At 43.5% G+C, this 19,272-nt stretch overlaps 1 protein-coding gene across 3 annotated transcripts in view; it reads right to left on the bottom strand.

Moving 5' to 3' along the window:
- HIC2 (HIC ZBTB transcriptional repressor 2) overlaps positions 1–515 on the bottom strand; it is a 69,075-nt gene extending 68,560 nt beyond the window's left edge. For 2 of the 3 annotated variants that reach the window (XM_010719954.3, XM_010719955.3), the window contains exon 1: positions 3–513. The gene's annotated coding sequence lies outside the window, so the exon portion shown is untranslated. Of the gene's footprint in view, positions 1–2 lie in introns of all 3 variants that reach the window. The other variant, XM_019620950.2, reaches the window with a different exon arrangement.
- Between the last annotated feature and the right edge of the window lie 18,757 nt (positions 516–19,272).

Raw genomic sequence — 19,272 nt, forward strand, 5'->3', positions numbered from 1 at the left:
ACCTTCTTAGTGCATCTGGAGCAGCGGCTCTGCTTCCCCTGCCCCTCTCCTCTCCCTCTCCTGTCCTCTCGGTTTATACCAGCCTGTTCCTCATCTCACAGCCTTCCTCCCAGCGCCATCTTGCAAGCTTGTGACGTTGGGAGCCGCTCACCCCTACCCACATTTGAATAGAAGCCAAAATGAAAAAAAGAAGAGGAGAGAGAGAGAGGGGAGAGAGAGAAAGAGGGGGAAGAAGAAAAAGAAAGAACGGAATGAGGAGAGGCAGGGAAAGCAGCAAAGTAAGTGCTGTGCCAGTGTGGAACAGCATCGGCTCCCACTCCCTTGCCAGCTATTTAATAATAAGCAATTTCCTGCTTTTGCGATAAATGTTGCCGCTGTGGGAGCAGGCTATTCCCACCGACTGACACGGGCTCCCCCACCCCGAGCTGCCCCTTCCCTGTGCCCACACAGCCCAAGCACGACCACCGGCACCCAGCAGCCCCGCCGAGCTTTTGAGTGATGAAAAAGGCATTTGTGAAGATTATCTCCCCCATCACTGATGAGGTCTCGAGTGCATGTTAAGGGGCATCGTATAGATTATAACTTGTACATATATTGGAATCTTAAATGAGCCTCATACACAAATTAAGAAAACACGTTGGTGTATAATGCAATTTGCATATTGGCTTTTTATCACTCTTGTCTGTTTGTTAAGGACTGACTGCGCTTTGTGCCATCCATGGCACAGGTGAAGACATGGCCTTTACATTTGTGGAATCAGTGCGAATCTGAAGTTTTGTTTTGACTTTTTTTAATGCACCTATTAGGACTATGTTGAGGGGAAGCGCTATTTGAATTTTGTGTCCCTCCTTCTGCAAAGACATTCATTTAAGCACTTTAAGCACTTCAGTAATCACACTGAGCAAGCAGGGGCTATTCAGATGCCCGCACGAATCATGTGCAGAGCTTGCCAGACCAAGCTGCTGTTTGGTAAAATGCGAAGTGATCTGAGATCATTTCAATTTACTGACCATTTCCACAAAGTACATCTGTGCAGAAACCTGGGTTGTATCTTCATTCTGTTTCCCCCTGGCAATGTTATACAGAGAGTAGCTAGTTCATCTGCAGTAACAGTAGCAATGAATGTAAACATTTTTATTGAAATTATGCAGAGTTCTTCCTTTGTCCCATGTAAAAATCACTGTATTAGCTGCAAGCTAATAGCTAATAGCTCGTTTTTTCTGTGCCATCACTGCCAGATATGATCAAAACTCTCTGTAGCCGGAGCAAGGTGATTACTTGGTGAAGCGAGCCTACCATTTAACACATCCTTAAGAATTCCCTAATAGCTTCAACACCAGTGACCAGTGACTCTCAGCCACTTTCTGTGCAGATCCCTGCAACTTGCATGCACTTTAGCTGTGTCCCAGCTGCATCGTAAGCTCTCTGTCTCCGATAGTAAAGGTATTTGCTAGTTGCTCTTCCAGAGTTCAAAGTTGCTTTTTTTTTTTCCCAGAAGATGGCTTGTCCAGCCTTACCAAAGTGGCTCGAGGAGCAAATAAAGATAAGGTAGATCACAGCAGCTGTATCAGAAAGGTCTGGACTGGTGGTTTGTTCACAGTACACCCAATAAAGAGAAGAACACTTTAACAGTGGTGAGAACAGCAAACCTGACTGTCAGCACAAGACCCAGTGAAGTAGATAAGGAAAAATTCAAGACTCTTCCCCCACTGGGAAAGTTAATTTAAGATTGGTGGTGCTGCTCCCAGCTGTGTTTTAAAGCTAAGTAGCCTTGCAAATAGCCAGAGAGGTGTAGGTAGCCATTTGCTTCATGCTGCATGAGAGGAATGGGTAAGCAAATACACAGAAGTCCTTGTGCTATGTTATCTAAACAGGGGAAAATGAATCCTGGAGTTATTTCAGGCAGGTTTAGGCAGTTGGGTTTAGAAGGACCTGCTTTTGTAAATCTGCGTGTCATTTCGAGACCTCAACAAAGCGCCCGCCTGCCCTCACTCTTCCTTCCTTCCTTCCTTGGAAGCTCGCCGCCCTAGGAACAGAGTCAGCAGAACAGCCTGTGTGCCCCTGCCAGTTCACAGGCACACATCTCAGTTCAAACCCACTTTGATCAGATATTAGAACAGAGGTGCCAGGCTCAGTACAGCAATGGCTTAACGCACGAGCGTTTCAATCTGTCTGCCAACTTTGTTATACAGATCATAACCTCTGAGAGTGAACAGTGGAAAGGTGGGAAGATGAGGAGAAACATCCTAAAATCTCACCGCAAGATTTCTCACAGCTGGTGTGCATAAAAGCTTTACTTGTATTTCAATCCCTCCAAGGTTTGGGGGCAATCAGTTCCAAGCATCCCTAAGGAAATTGAGAGAGAAACACATTCTCAATGGAGAACCAAAAAAAAAAAAAAAAAAGGGCAGAAATTAGGTGTCTGGCACCTGGAAATAATATGGTAGGATGTAACACTGTGTTCAGTTTCATGTGTGCATGATAATTATAAGGCTGAAGAAAAATTAATGAGAAAGCTAGACCTGGAGTTGTCACTGGAAGCATGGACATCTGGGGAGAATCTGATGAGCCAAGTAGGAGCATAGCCACACCTACCTGGAAAACATCTACAGGTATGCAAGGGAGATATTGTGATACTGCAGTGTCTTCAAGCAACTTCATCCGGGGAGCTTGCCATCTGACAGAGAGTATTACACCCTCAGCTCCCAAGAAATCACACCCACGTGGGCACGCCTGGTACTGGGTGAGACCTGTGCCCATGGATGTGAGAAGCAGACTTGCTGCTTCGTAAAAGACCAGGCTGAAGTGAGGTGGGGGCACACAAAGTGTGGCCAGGATGGTTTGAGCCATGGATACTTAGAAGAAAGGCACTTCTGTTTTCATCCGTGCCTAACTTGGTTTCCAAATTTGGCTTGATCGTGTTATTTTTTAACATTTACTTTGGAAAGGGCACAGTGGGGATGCTGCAGTTGTGCTGGGTGCTCTGCAGATAGGAACAAAAGCTTCAGCTTCCTCCCGCATGCATTAGTGGACACATTTTTATGTACCATCTTCATGTATCACCCCTCAGTATCTACTCAGAAACAGCTTTTTAATGCTGCTTTCAGGCAGAAAAGTTTAATTACACTTCACACACCTTCACAGAGTTATTGTTGGGAAAATACTGGTACTCAAATTAAGCTGATCACAGAAACCCAAAGGAATTTTAGGGCTTTGTTTTAATTGTTTTTGACCAACGGATGGATTCAGGAGTACCTCTGGTCCCCTGGAGCTAAGCTAATAGCGAGTTGATACTCCTCGTAACATAGGAAGAGGACATGAGTCGAATCGGTAGTGCCAAGTCAGTGCTGTGGATAAGGAATTCAGTAATCTGAGCAAAGAAACTGCCACCGCAGAAAGCAAATAGAGCAACGAGCAAAGGGTGGCCGTGTGCCCCGGCGGCGCCGCAGTGCCACCTGCCTTCGGGCCGGCCGGTGGATGGCCAGTGCCACCTAGCAGGCGGAGCGGCGGCTTGCAGAGGGAGCTGCGGGGTGGAGGTGGGCGGAGAGGTTGGAGCGAAAAGGAGGAAACCGTGATCCGAGGAACTCGGCAAAACTCAGGGCAGAGAACGGCAGCGGTCCGTGTCTGAAAGCAGAGTGAAGGTGAAGGCAGCCGTTCTGCTTTTCCAAATGCAAAAGGGGTTTTGCTCCGCTGATAATCACAGAATCACAGAATCACAGAATGGCCAGAGTTGGAAGGGACCTCAAGGATCATGAATCTCCAACCCCTCTGCCACGTGCAGGGCCACCACGCTCCACATTCAATACTAGATAAACCGAGTTTCTTAGCAGTAGTTTGCAGATGTTGCCCCTGCAGCGGGGCAGTCCCGACTGCCTGAAAATGCAGGGCACCAGGCATCAGATAAGAGCCAAACCAGGCATCAGATAAGAGTCAAACCAGGCATCCTTTGAGGCATTTCAGTGATCCAAGTGAAGCTTTGGAATTCTGCTTGAACAGGAACAAAGCAATTGGTACAGGTCATGAGATGAACTTGTTTTGCTCCCTCCTCAATAGAAATGTCTCTCTGCAGTTAGACCTGTGTCTGAAAGGTCTTCTCCAGCATGTTTCAAAGCGTCAGTGGAGGAGAACAAAATTTTATGCTGTTGCATTTTGGAGATAGAATCATAGAATCCTTAGAGTTGGAAGGTACCTCTGAAGGCCATCTAGTCCAACTGCCCTGCAATGCACAGGGATGCCACAGATCTTGTTTCATAGCTGCAGATGCTCCTGTGTATGAACATACTGTCTGCAGCAAAGCCTCCATACAGTGCTTGGTGAGATGATTCCCCAATGTTTTTCTGTGGTCTTTTGGCTGCAGATAGTGGATGGGCACAGAGAATATTACATTCTCACCTATCTATAATAATACTTTAATTCCTCCTACCATCTCCTGTTCTTACTAATTCAAAACTTGATAGTACACAAATTCTGCAATGAGTCCTTCCACCATTTTATTCTAATGCAGCTGAAAATCAAACTGCAGTCTTTCAGGAAACTTGCAGGTAATGAAGGAAAATTAGGATCTGTAAATGTAATCTGAAACCTGAGTGTCAAAAATAACACAAAGGTCCCCAAAGCAGAGTTAGAGCTATGCTGCGACTTGTCACAGATTCACTTAGCTCTGTACTGGTTTGCATTTTAAAAGTTCTTTTCAAAATCACGGGGTTAGAAACTCAGTAACAAACAGAACCAAACTAAAGCAATACAGAAAACCCACAGCACGGAAGTTAATGCTGTGAAAAAAGAGGCTGGTGATGTAGTGCCTGTACAAGTTACTCTTTGGTACTCTTCTGCTTCTGTTGTATTTTTAGTGATAGAAAGTTTTAATTTTCTTGAAAGAGAAGGAACATACAACATTTTTATTGCTACATGCTGAAGCTCTTTGCCAGGCATTCTGGCATGCACAGGGCTGATGCAAGGTTTTTTGCAACTCTAATCAGATAAAAACATTGCCTCTATTATAACAAGATCTTTGATTTCTGTTGGCCCATGAATTTCATTGCTAAATATGTTTGCTCTGTACCTACCTACAAAACATCTGTATTTAACTATGTCTCCCCGTTAGTTAATGTAATCCATGCAATCACATAATTTCACTACGCTGTGGGAGAGAAATAAAAACTAAGGAAAACAGCAGAGGAACAAAAACATTGCGTTTTGTGTTTAGCACAGAGTGAGGTTTGGCAATCAGTAACACTGAAATAGGTGTCAAAAGGAAATTAAAAGAGAAAGGAAACATTTATTCAGCCATGTAAATAAACTGGGAACAAAAAAAGAACTGGTGCTACTATGAAGTGTGTGAACAAGTAGAAGATTAAAGATACGAGGACCGCTCCAAAAGTAATGCCTCCTATTTCATTATGTTGGTCCACAACATCAGAGGCGGCTGTTGGTGGCATGGCAGCAGAGGCTGAAGCTTCCCACCAATCTCCCGTGATGTTTTGTTGCTGTGTGACAGATGGCAGCAGGGCGGCACTGGCAGAATGGCGTCTGACATGGAGTGTGTGTGGAGCAAAGGTGTGGAACTGAATTATTCCACATGGAAAAAACGGCACCCACTGACATTCATTGATGCTTGCTGAATGGTGATGGAGACCCAGCAGTGGCTGTGACACACTGAGGGTGAGTTTCAGCTGTAGTGGCAGTGGCAGTGGGACACCTCCACTGGTGCAGATTGTTACAAACGCAGCCCACAGGCTTTTCTTCATCTCTGTCAAAAACGCATTCCTAACAGTAGTATTTTCTGTTGGAAAAATGTGTCTTGTAGCAGAAAATTTGCTCTATTAAATCTGAAAGAGTTCAACATTTTCAAATGAGAAAGAACAGACAGTTTCCACCCTAGAACTCCAAAGAAACAAGTACCAGATTGATAACAAAGATTTAAAATACATTTTTGAGTTGAGGAGGTAGTTCTTGCATGTTTTGGAAGTAATGTACTTTCTTCAGTTTGAAAAATAACAGTAAATGATCTAAATAGTCACTGAGCTAATTAGCTGACTTAGGAAGTTTTGAAGGAAAATGCAGTTACCAAAAAAATAATAATAATAAAGAAAAGAAAAGAAAAAGAAAAGAAAAGAAAAGAAAAGAAAAGAAAAGAAAAGAAAAGAAAAGAAAGTGCAAGAAAAGAAAAGAAAAGAAAGTGCAAGAGAAGATAAATGGGATAATATGCAACCACAAAGCTGTTTTTGCCAGGTATACTGAACTATTTCTTTACTGAGATAACTGATTTTCTTAGGCAAAAGGAAATGTAGTAGATCTAATCTGTGTGGATTTTGGTCTAGCATATGATAAGACACCACATGGGAAGTTATTAATTAAGATGAAGAAGATGGGGATTAGTACAAAAAGAGTAAAATGCATAGGGAATTTTCTGAGGGAGAAGTGCCAGTAGATTACTATTGGGATAGAGAGATTACTTGTGATTCAAGACTGAACTTGTTTGATTTTATAATGATCTATTGTCATTTAAGATGGAGAGTGCTAAAGACATTTTCTGATGCTATGAAGCAAAAAAAAAGGAAAAGCTAAATGCATTGGTTTGTCAGTGATTGACTGGAAGCCATCAGCAGAGGAGGCAGTAACAGAAGTGACGAATGCTGAGGCTCATCCAACAGCAGCAGAGAGGCATTGCTGCCTTTGTACCAGGCACTGCTGGGCCTTTGTGCCTGCTGTGTGTCCCCAGCACAGGGTTAAGATGGGAATGGATCTGTCAGGAAGACCTGGGAAATCATGAGAGATGCTGGCTTTATAAGGAGAATAGAGCTGAAAAGTGCAACTTCTTCACAGACAAATGCTGATCCACAGGTGTGAGATAAGTTCAGTATGTGCTGGTAGTGGCTGGGAATTTCTCAGGTGCTAGGATCTTTTCCAGTCTTACATTGTAGTGTTACAGGTAGGAAAATGTTTATCACCCAAAAGCGTGTGTAATTTTTACTAGCTGTGGTCCCATTTTTATTTTCTTTAGTTTATGTATAAGGACATACATGTGCAGACAGACACACATTCATAAATACCCATTTGAGTGAAGTTTTGGTTGTATCTCTGACTGGGTAACAAAGATACACTAAGCTTTATTTTGTATTGTTTGTAATAATCACAGAACTTGTTAAAATGCTGTATTTCTGAGTATTTCTGGTGTTGACTTTCAAGCTACATGTAGTTTAAAAATCTCTTCATTAGATACCAATAATGGGGAAACTACCAAACAACCCAAATTTGGTTGCACAAGGAATCTTCTTGTGCTCTCAGTCTATGCACTCTGGATGGCAGTGTGTACGCTGTGGAGAAGGAATTAATGTTGCAGGCTGGAAGAATGACTTACTGTCAGATGGAGGTAAATCACACAATATGGGTGAGTAAGCAGTTCCAATAATAATGGTGCTTATAGAAGGAAAATATAACAGAGTAAACTCTACAGGTTGCCAGATCAGTGCTGAAGCACAGCTTTGTTGCCAGTTGGCAACCAGGGGACAGCAAGATTGATTTTATCTGAACGCGTCTGAGCTTACATGTTTACCACTGCTACTGGGAGTGCTTCTCCAGCAGTGGCACTTAAGCAGAAGCAGAGGCTTGAATTAGCATGCTTTGGGCAGTGAAGATCTAACTAACAGTCATCTTTCCCTCTCTCCCCAACTTGACGTTTTCTCAGTTGCATCTTGGTGGACAGTCACTGCTGAGACAAGCTCACAGTAACATGCTCCTCTCCAGCACAGAACCTGTCTGAAAAAAAAACACAGCAGAATTGTCTTGGAGCAGCTTGTCAGTGTGAGCTCCCCCAGCTGGCACTGCCTCCTGTAACATAGAAACTCAGGAAGGCTCCAGGTTTGGTCAGTTCACTACACTGACTTTAGCATGGTGGAGAAGATAATCACAAGATAGAAGGGCAACAAAAAGGTCGATTTACATATAAAGTGGAGAGCAGAAAATCCGGACTTGTAGCCCATCTGAAGGTCATTCCTTAAAGCCAATGGAAGTGCAAATATATCTTTCGCTGTTTATGTTACACAGTAGAAATTACATGCACCAGACAAAAAGGATGTTACCTGTGGCTGTCAATTACAGGTTGGTGCCATCTCCATCTTTACATGAGCACACATGGATGTGTACAAACCATATGCTGGTGGCCCCATTTGTGGTGTGTGCACACACACCACGCACACAGGGGTACAGTCCCCACAGGGTGCTGCTGCTGCCCTGCTCTCCTATTTGCAAATAGATAAAGGCTGGCATGGAAGGGCCTGTGGGCACTTGGCAGCACTCTGTAGCTGCTGGTATCAAAGGTCACTGAGCGCTAAAAAATAAATATGTTCCAGTGCCAGCAGGGCGCTGGGGAGCACAGATTTTTCTGCTTCTCTGCCATCAGAGAGACTATTTTTTTACTTTGGTATCAGTGTGGACTGTATTTACTGTGATTTTTTGTGTACTAATGAAAAGATAGGGAACGTATTTTGCTTTACATGGTAGGAGATCTGCCTTACTCTAGCATATGCAATGCTGTTTACACAGAAGGTGGCTTTTCTGTGCACCTGAGCTGCAAAGAAAAGAAATTCACTGTGTTCTGGGACTTAGGATTCTTTTTATTATTTTTCAAAAGTGTTTGATTTCTCCTTCTTAAAAAATGCTTTTCTGCCCCAGCTTTACTGGGGCTGGTGTGAATGAGAAATAATGACAACAGAGTCACTGGAATTATGTGGGCGAAAGGAAGAGGAGAATCCAGACTGATGCCCAACATTGCTGAACAAGACTATAAATGGTGTTGGTCACAGAATCACAGGATCACCAAGGTTGGAAAAGACCTTCAAGATCATCCAGTCCAACCATCCCCCCATCACCAATAGTACTCACTAAACCATGTCCCTCAACACAAAATCCAAACGTTCCTTGAACACCTCCAGGGTCAGTGACTCCACCGCCTCCCTGGGCAGCCCATTCCAGTGCCTGGCCATTCTTTCAGAAAAATAGTATTTCCTAACGTCCAGCCTGAATCTCCTCTGGCGCAGTTTGAAGCCATTCCCTCTAGTTCTATCACTGGTTAAAAGAGAGAAGAGGCCGACCCCCCCAGCTCTCTACAACCTCCCTTCACGTAGGTTATATAGAGAGAGCAATAAGGTTTTCCTGAGCCTCCTCTTCTCCAGACTGAACAATCCCAGCTCCTTCAGCCGCTCCTCATCAGGCCTGTGCTCCAGACCCCTCACCAGCTTTGTTGCCCTTCTTTGAACCTGCTCCAGGGCCTCCATGTCTTTCTTGCAGCGAGGAGCCCAAAACTGGACACAGTAACTCGAGGTGCGGCCTCACCACAGCTCAGTACAGGAGGACAATCCCTGCCCTGTGCCTGCTGGCAACACTGTTTCTGATGCAAGCCAGGAAGCCATTGGTCTTCTTGGCCACCCGGGCACACTGCTGGCTCATATTCAGATTCGGCTCAGTTCAGATTCGTCTCCTGTGATTCACAGTGACGGCCGTGGGAAGCCTGGCCAGCCATTTCATCTCATGCAATGCAAGGTGACTCTAGCTGAGAGCACAAAGAGCAAGAGATTGGTGTTTCTATCAGGAAAGGGCAGAAGACTGGTTATGAGGGTTTGGATACAGATAGCAATTTGGTTTCATTGCTCTGTATCAACATGGATGGCTGAGCAGACTTTTTTGTGGATTTCTAGATACGGTAGCGATTCAGTGACTATATGGGAATGCAGACACTCTGCTTCTTGTTTCTCTTTTTATTATTTGTGTGGCTTTTTTCCATTTGTTTCTATGAAGGCACATTATCTCTAGCAGTGTTCTCATGCTGTTTTAGCTTAAAAATAATGCATGTAAAAAGCAGCACACCAGAAACAGACGAGAATGGAGCTGCAGGTGCTGTTCTATTCCCTCTGGTCACAGCATCATTTACAGCAGCTTTTAGCCTGCCCTAACCAGTGATGGGTGACACAGATGGGTGGTGTGGTGTAGGACAGAGAACTATGAATGTCACTGACTGAGAAAACCAAAGATGGCATTGAGTCTTCTGTGCTTCTTCCTTATCTGTTCTTGTGCATGGTTTCCAGCCATCATTACATCTGCTATGAAGCACTTGTCTTAGGATAAGATCACTGAGGAAGCTGTGGCAAGAGAACCCCGACAGTTTCTGGATGCTGCAGATTTTCTTGGCACTTCTTCTGATTACAGCCCTGAATATGCAACAGAAACCACATTTTCCTGCTCCGTTATGGCTACTGAAGTTTCCCCGGTGTGTGTTCCCAGCTACCAAAATTTCAGTCTCCTTCTCAGAACATGTAACACTGAGCAGTAGGAGAGGTCCAGGTGATACAACAAGGAATTTGCTTGTTTTGTTCCTGCGATTGCATGGCGGATTTGTATTGCTTTCAGCAGCTTTCCTGGCTCTGCTTGGAACAAAGTGTGACTTCTGTGGGACACAAATGTTTCCAGTGGCACCGGATAGACACTTCTGTGGCCATCTTAAAATTACAGTAAGCATAAACAGTTCATCTGTTACTTTTGTTTTTCTGCTGAAAAAGCAAGAATGGGATAAAAATGGGATAAAAAGCAAAATGAGCTGATAACCCACATGTGTATTGCTGTTGCTGCTTTAAATATTTTGTTCTTAATTAAGAATTAGAGGTTTATATACACACATCTACAGCGGAGACCTCTGAGTGATTCCAAGATGAGGGTAAGCTGTAGGGTTTTTTTCAGCTAGTTGGGTTGAAATTGCTTACCACTTGAATAGCATCTGCAACAGCGTAAGGCACGGAAGCAATTTTTCTTTTGTAAGAAGATGAAAAAGAAATAAAAAAGGAGTCAAAGAATAAGCAGGCTGAATGGGCCATTAGCACCAAACTCTAAAGATGTAGAAGTCAAATAGGATAGAAGGGCGCCATAAATTTTTACAACTCCTTGGAGAAAAACACCACGATTATTAAAACATGAAACCTTGCTTTTCTAAAATGCTTAAAAGATTAATATAGAAATGTCATACTGTGGCTGCTGGAGGGATTATCCTTAATGGGAATGTTAGAAGTTATTTTAATGTAAAGCAAACATAGCCACTGAAGAAAGATCAAAAGTAAAGCAAATTCAGGGCACTTAGTTTCAGGAAAATGAAGTTTGTCAAGAAACTATTTCTACTTTATTAATTAGAACGAGCAAATATTGCTCCATAAATATTGCATATATGTGGCATAGAAAGTGATGACCTCATCTAATTAGTCATTACCTAATCCAATCACTAGCACAGAAGCACAGCTTAGGTCTCTTTTATGAAAATTTTTGTTCTCTTTCTGCCTGGAGAAAAAAAGTGTGTGTTCCTGTGAAGTTGTGTGTGTGTGTCACCTGGTGGACCGCGATCCTCCGCCGTGTGGGCACAGGAAGGTCGTGCAGCACGGTGCCAAATGCTCACAGACTTTGTGGTCTTTTCCATGGAAAAGTAAATTCCGTGGAAGAGTAAATTCAGCAGCTTTTTGGTTTTTTTTCAATCCAGCATTGTTACTTTTTGTTGTAAACTCACCTCGGAGCTACGCACTGCTTTAGCCTCAGTGTGCACCTTTGAAGTCTAAAGGAATATTTCGTGTTGTTAATTCAGAGCAAGAAACAGAATTTCCTTTGCAGCCCGGAATAGCAGTTAATTGGCTGCCTGTCCCTGTCTGGTCCCTGCTGCAGTTCCTGAGTCTGTGGTGCCCTCAGTTAGCAGCCTGAGCCTATCAGCTCCAGAAGCACTAATTGGTTTACAGATTGCACTGCCGTCAACTTTTTTTTTTCTGCCAACATGAAGCACAAAACCACACCGCACCATGCAGCGGTCTTCACACATTGCTGCCCTTGTTTCCCTGTGAAGGAGTTGGCCGTACCGAACACAGGTTCTTTTAATGCTCGGATCTAAAAAGTTCCATCGTGTCCCAGTCTGCCAACTTTTGTAAAAAAAAAACTTGCCTGGAGAGTAAAAAAGTGCGAAATCACTCCCTGAGGTGCAAAAGTTCATTGATTCAAATGCATGGTGTCACACATGAAGCAAGATATTTCTTGCAAATAATTGCAAATATTTGTAGGGAGGTTTTGCTCAGCTTCTCAAATACGCTGCCTCTTTTGCTTGCCTTATCCTGAGCATAGAAATAGATTCCACTGAAATTAATGCCATTTTTTACCTGCTTGAAAACACAGAAAGAGCCTGCAACTTCTCTATTTTCAAAATAGTTCATTTTCATAACTGACTTGATAACAAGTTTATTGAATGTTACAGCATTGTACAGTGCATGAAGATACCCCACAAGCCAGTACCTGTGCTTTGCAGCTGTGTTGCTTAACATCCACCTCTTCGTGCAGCTTCAACAGCCATGGCAATGACTCTTCCTGAATCTGGAGCAAAACAAGTTGGTCTTTATGTTGTATTTCTTGATGTTGCTCTGGCAAATGAGCTAGTGTCAGTATTCTTCATTTTCCCCCAGCCTTTTCTGATTTCCTTACGTCTTAGCAGATGCCACTCCATGTCAGGAGAGAGGTTTCTTTGCATCTGTCCAGTACCCAGAGTCAGGAACATCTGTGCTGCCGTGTGGCATAGAATAATGGGTCTCCTCAAAATCACAGGAGGTGTAACTGGTGTGAAGGTGGGCAGTCATTTGAGTAATCACATCTAACATAGCATGAACTAGGAAGTTTCTTAATAGTGGAAGTTATCTAAAGCAATTGAGCTTTGAAGTATTTTCCATACAGGGATATACAGTTTCTAGCATGGAAGACGGGACTGACTCTACCTGCAATAGAGCATTGTTTCTGTTGTATGTGTTCATGGAGGATCACAGGTAGTTACTGATTCAGGCAAGGAACAGCTTACAGCCAAAGCAAGGATGTGGGAGTGGCAACCAAGAAAAGTGGCCCCTGAAATTCTCAGTTCTCTTGACACACTGTGCAGATCTTGACCAAATGTATCCTCATCAATCCTGGACTCATCAATCCATCGGGTAGATACTGGCTGTACACCAGACTAGATCTGAAGGAATGTTTTAAGGAATTGAATGGAGGTGCCATCTCTCAGAAATCACGTGCGCCCTGTGTACCACCTGCTGGAACTGAACCATGTGTAATTGGCAGTGTTGCATTTGCACAGCAGTTGGATGGCAGGAGTCAGTGGTCTGGCAGTTGGATGTGCAGGAGCTAGCACAGTGATGTGTTCTAAATGCAGGAAGAGGCTTTCTCCTTCCATCACATTCCCGCAGAATCTGCACATAGCATGCAGATAGCGGCTGGTGATCAGGCATTTGCTGGAGAAGTGCTCACAGCAAGTATGAAATGCATTTTATAAACATTATTTTATATTAAAGACATAACACAGTGTGTGGATGCAGTTCCAGGCGCAGTTCCAGGCACAGTTCCGTGTAAGATCTTATTTACCCTTTAAATGTGAGCATTCTTGAAACCCACTCTTTTCTTATATGTGAGTGGTTTTCAGTTTCACATGGGGGACTGGTAAGGTGGATGTCTGGAAACAAGGAGCAAATCAGTGACCTCGTGTGCTGCAACCTCCAAGAGCCCCGTGGAGAATACAAACACAGCTAACCAGATACAGTGAGATATAACAGAGGGAGCTGCGTGTAGATATGCAGCGAGTGAGCCAGCAAGCGGTAATACAGGGACCTTGGGAAATCTATTAAAAGGGGGAGGATCTCTCATTTTCTTGCTCACGCCTTTTCATCAAGAAATGAAGGGGCACATGTAGAGGCTGGGTAGCCTAGGAGAGAAGTGAGCTGGACCAAAAATGACAGCCAGAGCTTGCAGTCTGCTCTCTGGCCTGTGTCAGCGCAGCAGCAGCACAGCAGCAGAGCAGGAGCAGAGCAGCAGCAGCACAGCAGCACAGCCATCTCCTGACATCTTGTGGCTCTGCTGCAGAGTACAGCGACCCCTTCCCCCTGCAGCCTCAGTCAGTGTGTCAGCTGGAGCCGACCTTGGCATTAACCACAAACACTGGAGATCCGTATATATAGCCACATTACTCTCACAAATGCAAGGCCAATTCTTTTTCCCTCCTGTGCAAGAATGAGTGTGTTGTGAGTGAGCCCGTGTTTTCACAAGTGCTTGTGTATCAGGCTCAGGGTGATTTACAGCAGAGGAACCCGAATTGGCATTGAGCACAGATAAACATAAACTAAGTCCCTGGTTCTGCATTGGTTATCCTCCCTGTAGCAGGTGGAACAAAACCCAGACCCAAGCCCAGGTTTGCTGTTATCTCTCCCAGCCCCACATGTCCACGAGTGCTCAGATCCACGCCTGCTTTCAGCGCAGTGATTCTCTTTGCGTCTTTGCTGGAGAATCACTACTTTCAGTTGCAGTGCTCACCATGTATGATCTCCAGGGGAAAGGACGGGAATTTTAAGTATTCCGTAAGGTATATTTATTTTTGCACATAGATATTGTTTTTTTGAAAAACATGGCTACTAAGAATATTAAGTGTACACACATACACACATCCATGCAATGCAGTCCCAACCCCTGTCACCTGAAAAGTGTTGCCTGTTCTTGAAGACTCTTTTGTCTCCTCCTCCAAGTACCTGTGGCTGACTGGAATTAACCTCAATTCGTTTCAGAACTGGGAAAAAGATGAACCACAGTGAATTTTTTAAACAGAAATCAAGTTGTTTTCTGAATGCTAGGTCCTGTCGAATCTCCTCCGGTTCCTCATCATACCAGGCTCTTGCTCTGGCTGGAATCACTGTGGCAGGGCAGAAGACAGCAGGGATGGAGCTGGAGCTTTCAAATGCCACCCACCAGAGATTGGTGGAAGGAAGTGAGCAGTCTTTGCTGTTGGAATGGCAGAGGAAAGAGATGGAGCCATCTGGCTGGGAAACCCTTCAGGGAGCTGAAAGGTCATTTTCTTCTGTGTCTGTGGAGTCCCACTAGACCTGCACCTCAGGGAAGCAGGCATCCTGCTTTGCTTACCATAGCAACCTTCTGCTTTACCATATACCCATCTGCAGATGTACAGACACGCATATCCGCAACAAAGCCCATGATGGGAAATTCAAGGTATTAAAAAAATCCAGCTTCTGAAGAAGTGTGGAATGGGTGAAGTGGCACTAAAACATGGGAGGTTTTTCCCAATCCTCACTATTTTTTCAGTGCACCTAGGGCTTGTAATTTAAGATAAATACCAAACAAAGAACAAAAGACTTTCTTGCTCTTCATATGATGTCTTTGAATTTGTCATGGTCTCAACTGAAAATAAAAGTGGTTTTAATGTGCAGGTGCTATATTCTGTAATGAAACTTGCACTACCATCTTGTAAGATAAATTGCCGCTGAATATGTGTTACCGAAATTATTGCTACGGTTCTTGTAGCAGAGACTGCAGGACACACATACCATTTCCAGTTCAGCTCTTTCAGCCTCTTTGTTAAAGTCTGCTGCTGGTATACAATTGACTGGCTGTGGCTTGTGGCTGCTCTGTGAAGAGAAGCTATAAGCTGAAAGTGATACCAAGTGTTATATACAATGGGGAAACAAGTCACAAAATAGGAGGTATCAAAACCTAAAAAATCCTCTTTTAAATATATATAATTAATATGTGCACGTGTAATGCATGCACGCAGATGCACACATACGCAGATGTGTTTCCTTCAGCATAAGAGAATAAATTTTGGAAAACAGAATAGTTTCAACGCAGTATTTTGCTGCTGAAAACCAAAGTCATCTGTTCCTCTTGAATGCTAACTGGGGAAGGCAGCTGCAATCTGAGCTTCTCTGCCTGGCCAGCTGGTTGCTTAATGCAGCAAATAGGAGGAGGTGGGTTACCCCTCTGGTTGGTCTCGGGAGCGGTCACTGGAGCCTTGAGATGACATGAGCTGTGGTTCACAGAAGCTGCTGGGCTGACATTATCATTATTACAGATTTTGTTAAGCAAGACTGAGCAGAGGCTGGAAACTCAGCACTAGGTAACTGCAGTTCCATACACTTACTCAGTGCCCCTGTATGGGAAGAAATGTACCACTTTTTCTATACTTTCCATTTACTTCTCTCAGTTGTCTTTGAATGATCATAACTGTCAGCTCACTGTGAGCGGTACTCATTTGCACAGACCAGAAGTATAGGATCGTGGTTAGGAACAGGGAGCACCGAGCAGGCTGGGTACAACTCCTTATAGCTGCGGAGCGTGTTTAGAGGATTTCCTGCACTTGGTGTGTAAAAGGGAGAGAAGCGTTACCTTGCTTCAGCAGCTGCATGCAGCAAACTGGCACAATGGCATGTATAGGGGGCTCATTTGAATGAGTAACAAGAAGAAAGAGATGGGAGGGAAATGTGATTTATACCCATTTCATTATTTTCAATGACAAAACGCTACATATAAGCGGGCTGCAGCTGGATTTCTGGGTGGTGCAGCCCGTGGACTGCCCTGTGTGATACCTGCGGGGACTGAGCCCCTCGTGGCAGTGCAGTAACAGCAGTGGGTGACCTATCTGCCACCACTCTGAACTGGTCCCAGTGGTTTCTGTTTGCATCATTTCCAAACCTCAGTGCAAGAGCCATATGGCCCTTAACCAGCCATGTGGAAAAACAGTGTGAAGTACACACATGCAGCGTGTCTGGAAGCATAGCCATATCTTTCTCCAAAGAATTTCTTTAGGTTACACAAAAGGAATAGGCAGAAACCCATGGTTTTTCCTTTGGTGGTTCTCCCTCTGTTCTGCTTGGCTTCTCGGCTTTCAATAGATCCCAAGGTCAGGATGTTATTTGTTGCTAGGCCAAAGTGGCAGCCTCCCACCCTAACAATGCCACTATCTTCATATCTTCGCGGCTATGGGGGCCACATTGTGATGCTTTGGCAGTGTTGCTAGGGAGGTTGCTAGGTTAGATTGATGTCACTATGTGGGTTATAAATTGCCTTTACCCTCCTGGCCCTAACTTGCTCCCATAACACAATGATGTAGTAGATGGCATCGAAGTGTTCAGATGATGCATTGGAGCAGCATCTTCAGACCCTGAACCTGGCAGCAAACACATGGCGTATCTTGTCAGCAAAGGAACCCACTTGTAATCTAGAGAAGAAAATAACTGCTTTGGAAAGTACAACTTAAATAAAAATGCATTCATTCATGTCCAGAAATAAACTAAACTTGGGTGAAAAATTACTGACATGCACTCATGCACCAAAACCAAGCTTTCCCTTAGCACAGGCTATGCACACCCAGCTGTTCAGAAGAGGGAAGTTTTATAAATGTGGAAGTGAGAGCTGGGAAAACGAGGTGAGCTGAACTGAGGAGTTCCCAGCTTTGACCAATGCATGTCAGAACCGCAACTCGACCAAAATATACGCAGCGCCTTTGTTATTACCTCTGTTTCTTCTAGCACAGAACTGCCATGCCACATAGTGAAATTATTTGCATGTTTCTGGTTTGTGTTCCCAAGGGTCACTTTTATCCTGCTTGATGCAAAGAAATACTAATGGCTTAAGAATCATTTAAATCATTTTTCAGTATATTAATATATACAAAACTTAGAAATACTCTGTTCAAGTATCTGTATCTGTAGGATATTGATGCACTTGTGTGTGTGTGCATGTGTGTATGCATTTCATTTCATTTGAAAATGAATAAATAAAAATAGATAAACGTGCGTGCCCTCAGAGCTGTTGTGGTTTAATAAGTAAATACATCATTAGGGAGTCTTTTCCTTATGCATGATATCGATATTCGGGGCTGTAGCTCCGCACCTCTCATTAGTGATAATGAAATTTATTTGGCTAAATCCACATGCACTTTGTTGAATGTACACCTTAGTATATTTGTAATTATTTTTTAAAGACTACCTTCATTTCAAGACAGACCAGAACACAGCTCCTGCAGTGCCGTGTGTGTCCATAGGGTGTATACATATTTATAAATGTTTTCAGAATGCATATTATATTTTGCCAACAGAGCATAACATCTCCGCTGGGTGGAAACATATATTAAAGAAGGCAACAAAAATCCAGTGGAAATGTCTTTGAAAAAACAGTTAATACACATGAGATACAGCTGCCTTTTAAAGATTAATTTCTTGCCCATTTTCAATGTGTTTTTTATTATCAGAAGCCACTGGACCATATTACAGAAAGTCCTGCTCTGTAATGCCTTTTGCGCTTCTTGGGCCTGATCCTGTCATGTAAAAGTCAGTGATTTTCCTTCCAGACTGAACACCATTGCAAGCCCCAAACTGGACTTAGGCTGTCACAGGGTTAATGCCTGTCCTCCTTCATTGTCACTGTAGCAAGCAGTGCTCCTTGTGCGTGTGTCCCTGCTATCAAGAGGTGAAAGATAGAGATCTGCACCTTTGCTTAAATGTGGCTTGTAATGCTATAAACACAAGCATGACTTTGTAAAGGTAAGTCATAAACACGGGTGTGAATAGTTGCATAAATTAAATATGTAAAAGATTTTATAAAGATGGGGTCATACTTTTAAAATGAGATCTTAATGAAGGTGCACTAGTTTGGACTGTATTGCTTATAATTTCTTTTGGTTGTTGATTTCCACAAATATTTTAAAATTAAGTAAGGACCTTGGCAGCGCAGATACCTCATTATTCCTTCTGCTGGCTTTTGCCTGTTTTTTTCCCAACACACACAGAGTTTATCTCAGTGCCATACACTCCTCTGTTTCAACATGGGAGTGGGCAAAATGAAGAAGTCCGCAACGCTGCAAACTCTGCAAATCCTGAGCTCTCTGCCTTCTGACCTCCAAACAGCAAAGCCTCCAATAGGCAAAGGATTTGTAGAGTCCATTTTAGTGTGCAGTGTGTTCAAAGGTGACCGGAGATACTGATGGAAGCCTTTGTCTGGTGATATAGTGTCTGCATTAACAGTGAAATTTGCATTTCTTGGGAAGTGTTAAAACCTAATACATAAATGCTGGTGTTTTTTTTTAATGTGCTCCTGGGGCTTTTTCTTCTTTGCAGAATTAAGTGCAAGGGGAATTTTTACAGCCGACTTGTAAATTCCTGACAAGAGGAGTTTATAATAGATGTGTTGACATAACCTCAGCTACAGTGACAACTGAAGCTGGTTTGTTAGGAAAACAGCAAATAATTTTCTCACAGGACAGCAGGAGTTGGGCAGAGAACATGAGGCTGCTAAATTTTTTTTTCCTGAGAATCCCCAGAGGCCACTGTGTGAGACAGCATGTGAAATGAAGCTGAAGCGAATCGCAGAGCAGGCAGGGGAAGAAATGCTCTGGAATTTGTTCGTTTTCATGAAGGAGAAGGTGCATCTATCCACTTC

The sequence above is a fragment of the Meleagris gallopavo genome, chromosome 17 (genome assembly GCF_000146605.3).
Source record: "Meleagris gallopavo isolate NT-WF06-2002-E0010 breed Aviagen turkey brand Nicholas breeding stock chromosome 17, Turkey_5.1, whole genome shotgun sequence".
Lineage (NCBI taxonomy): Eukaryota > Metazoa > Chordata > Aves > Galliformes > Phasianidae > Meleagris > Meleagris gallopavo.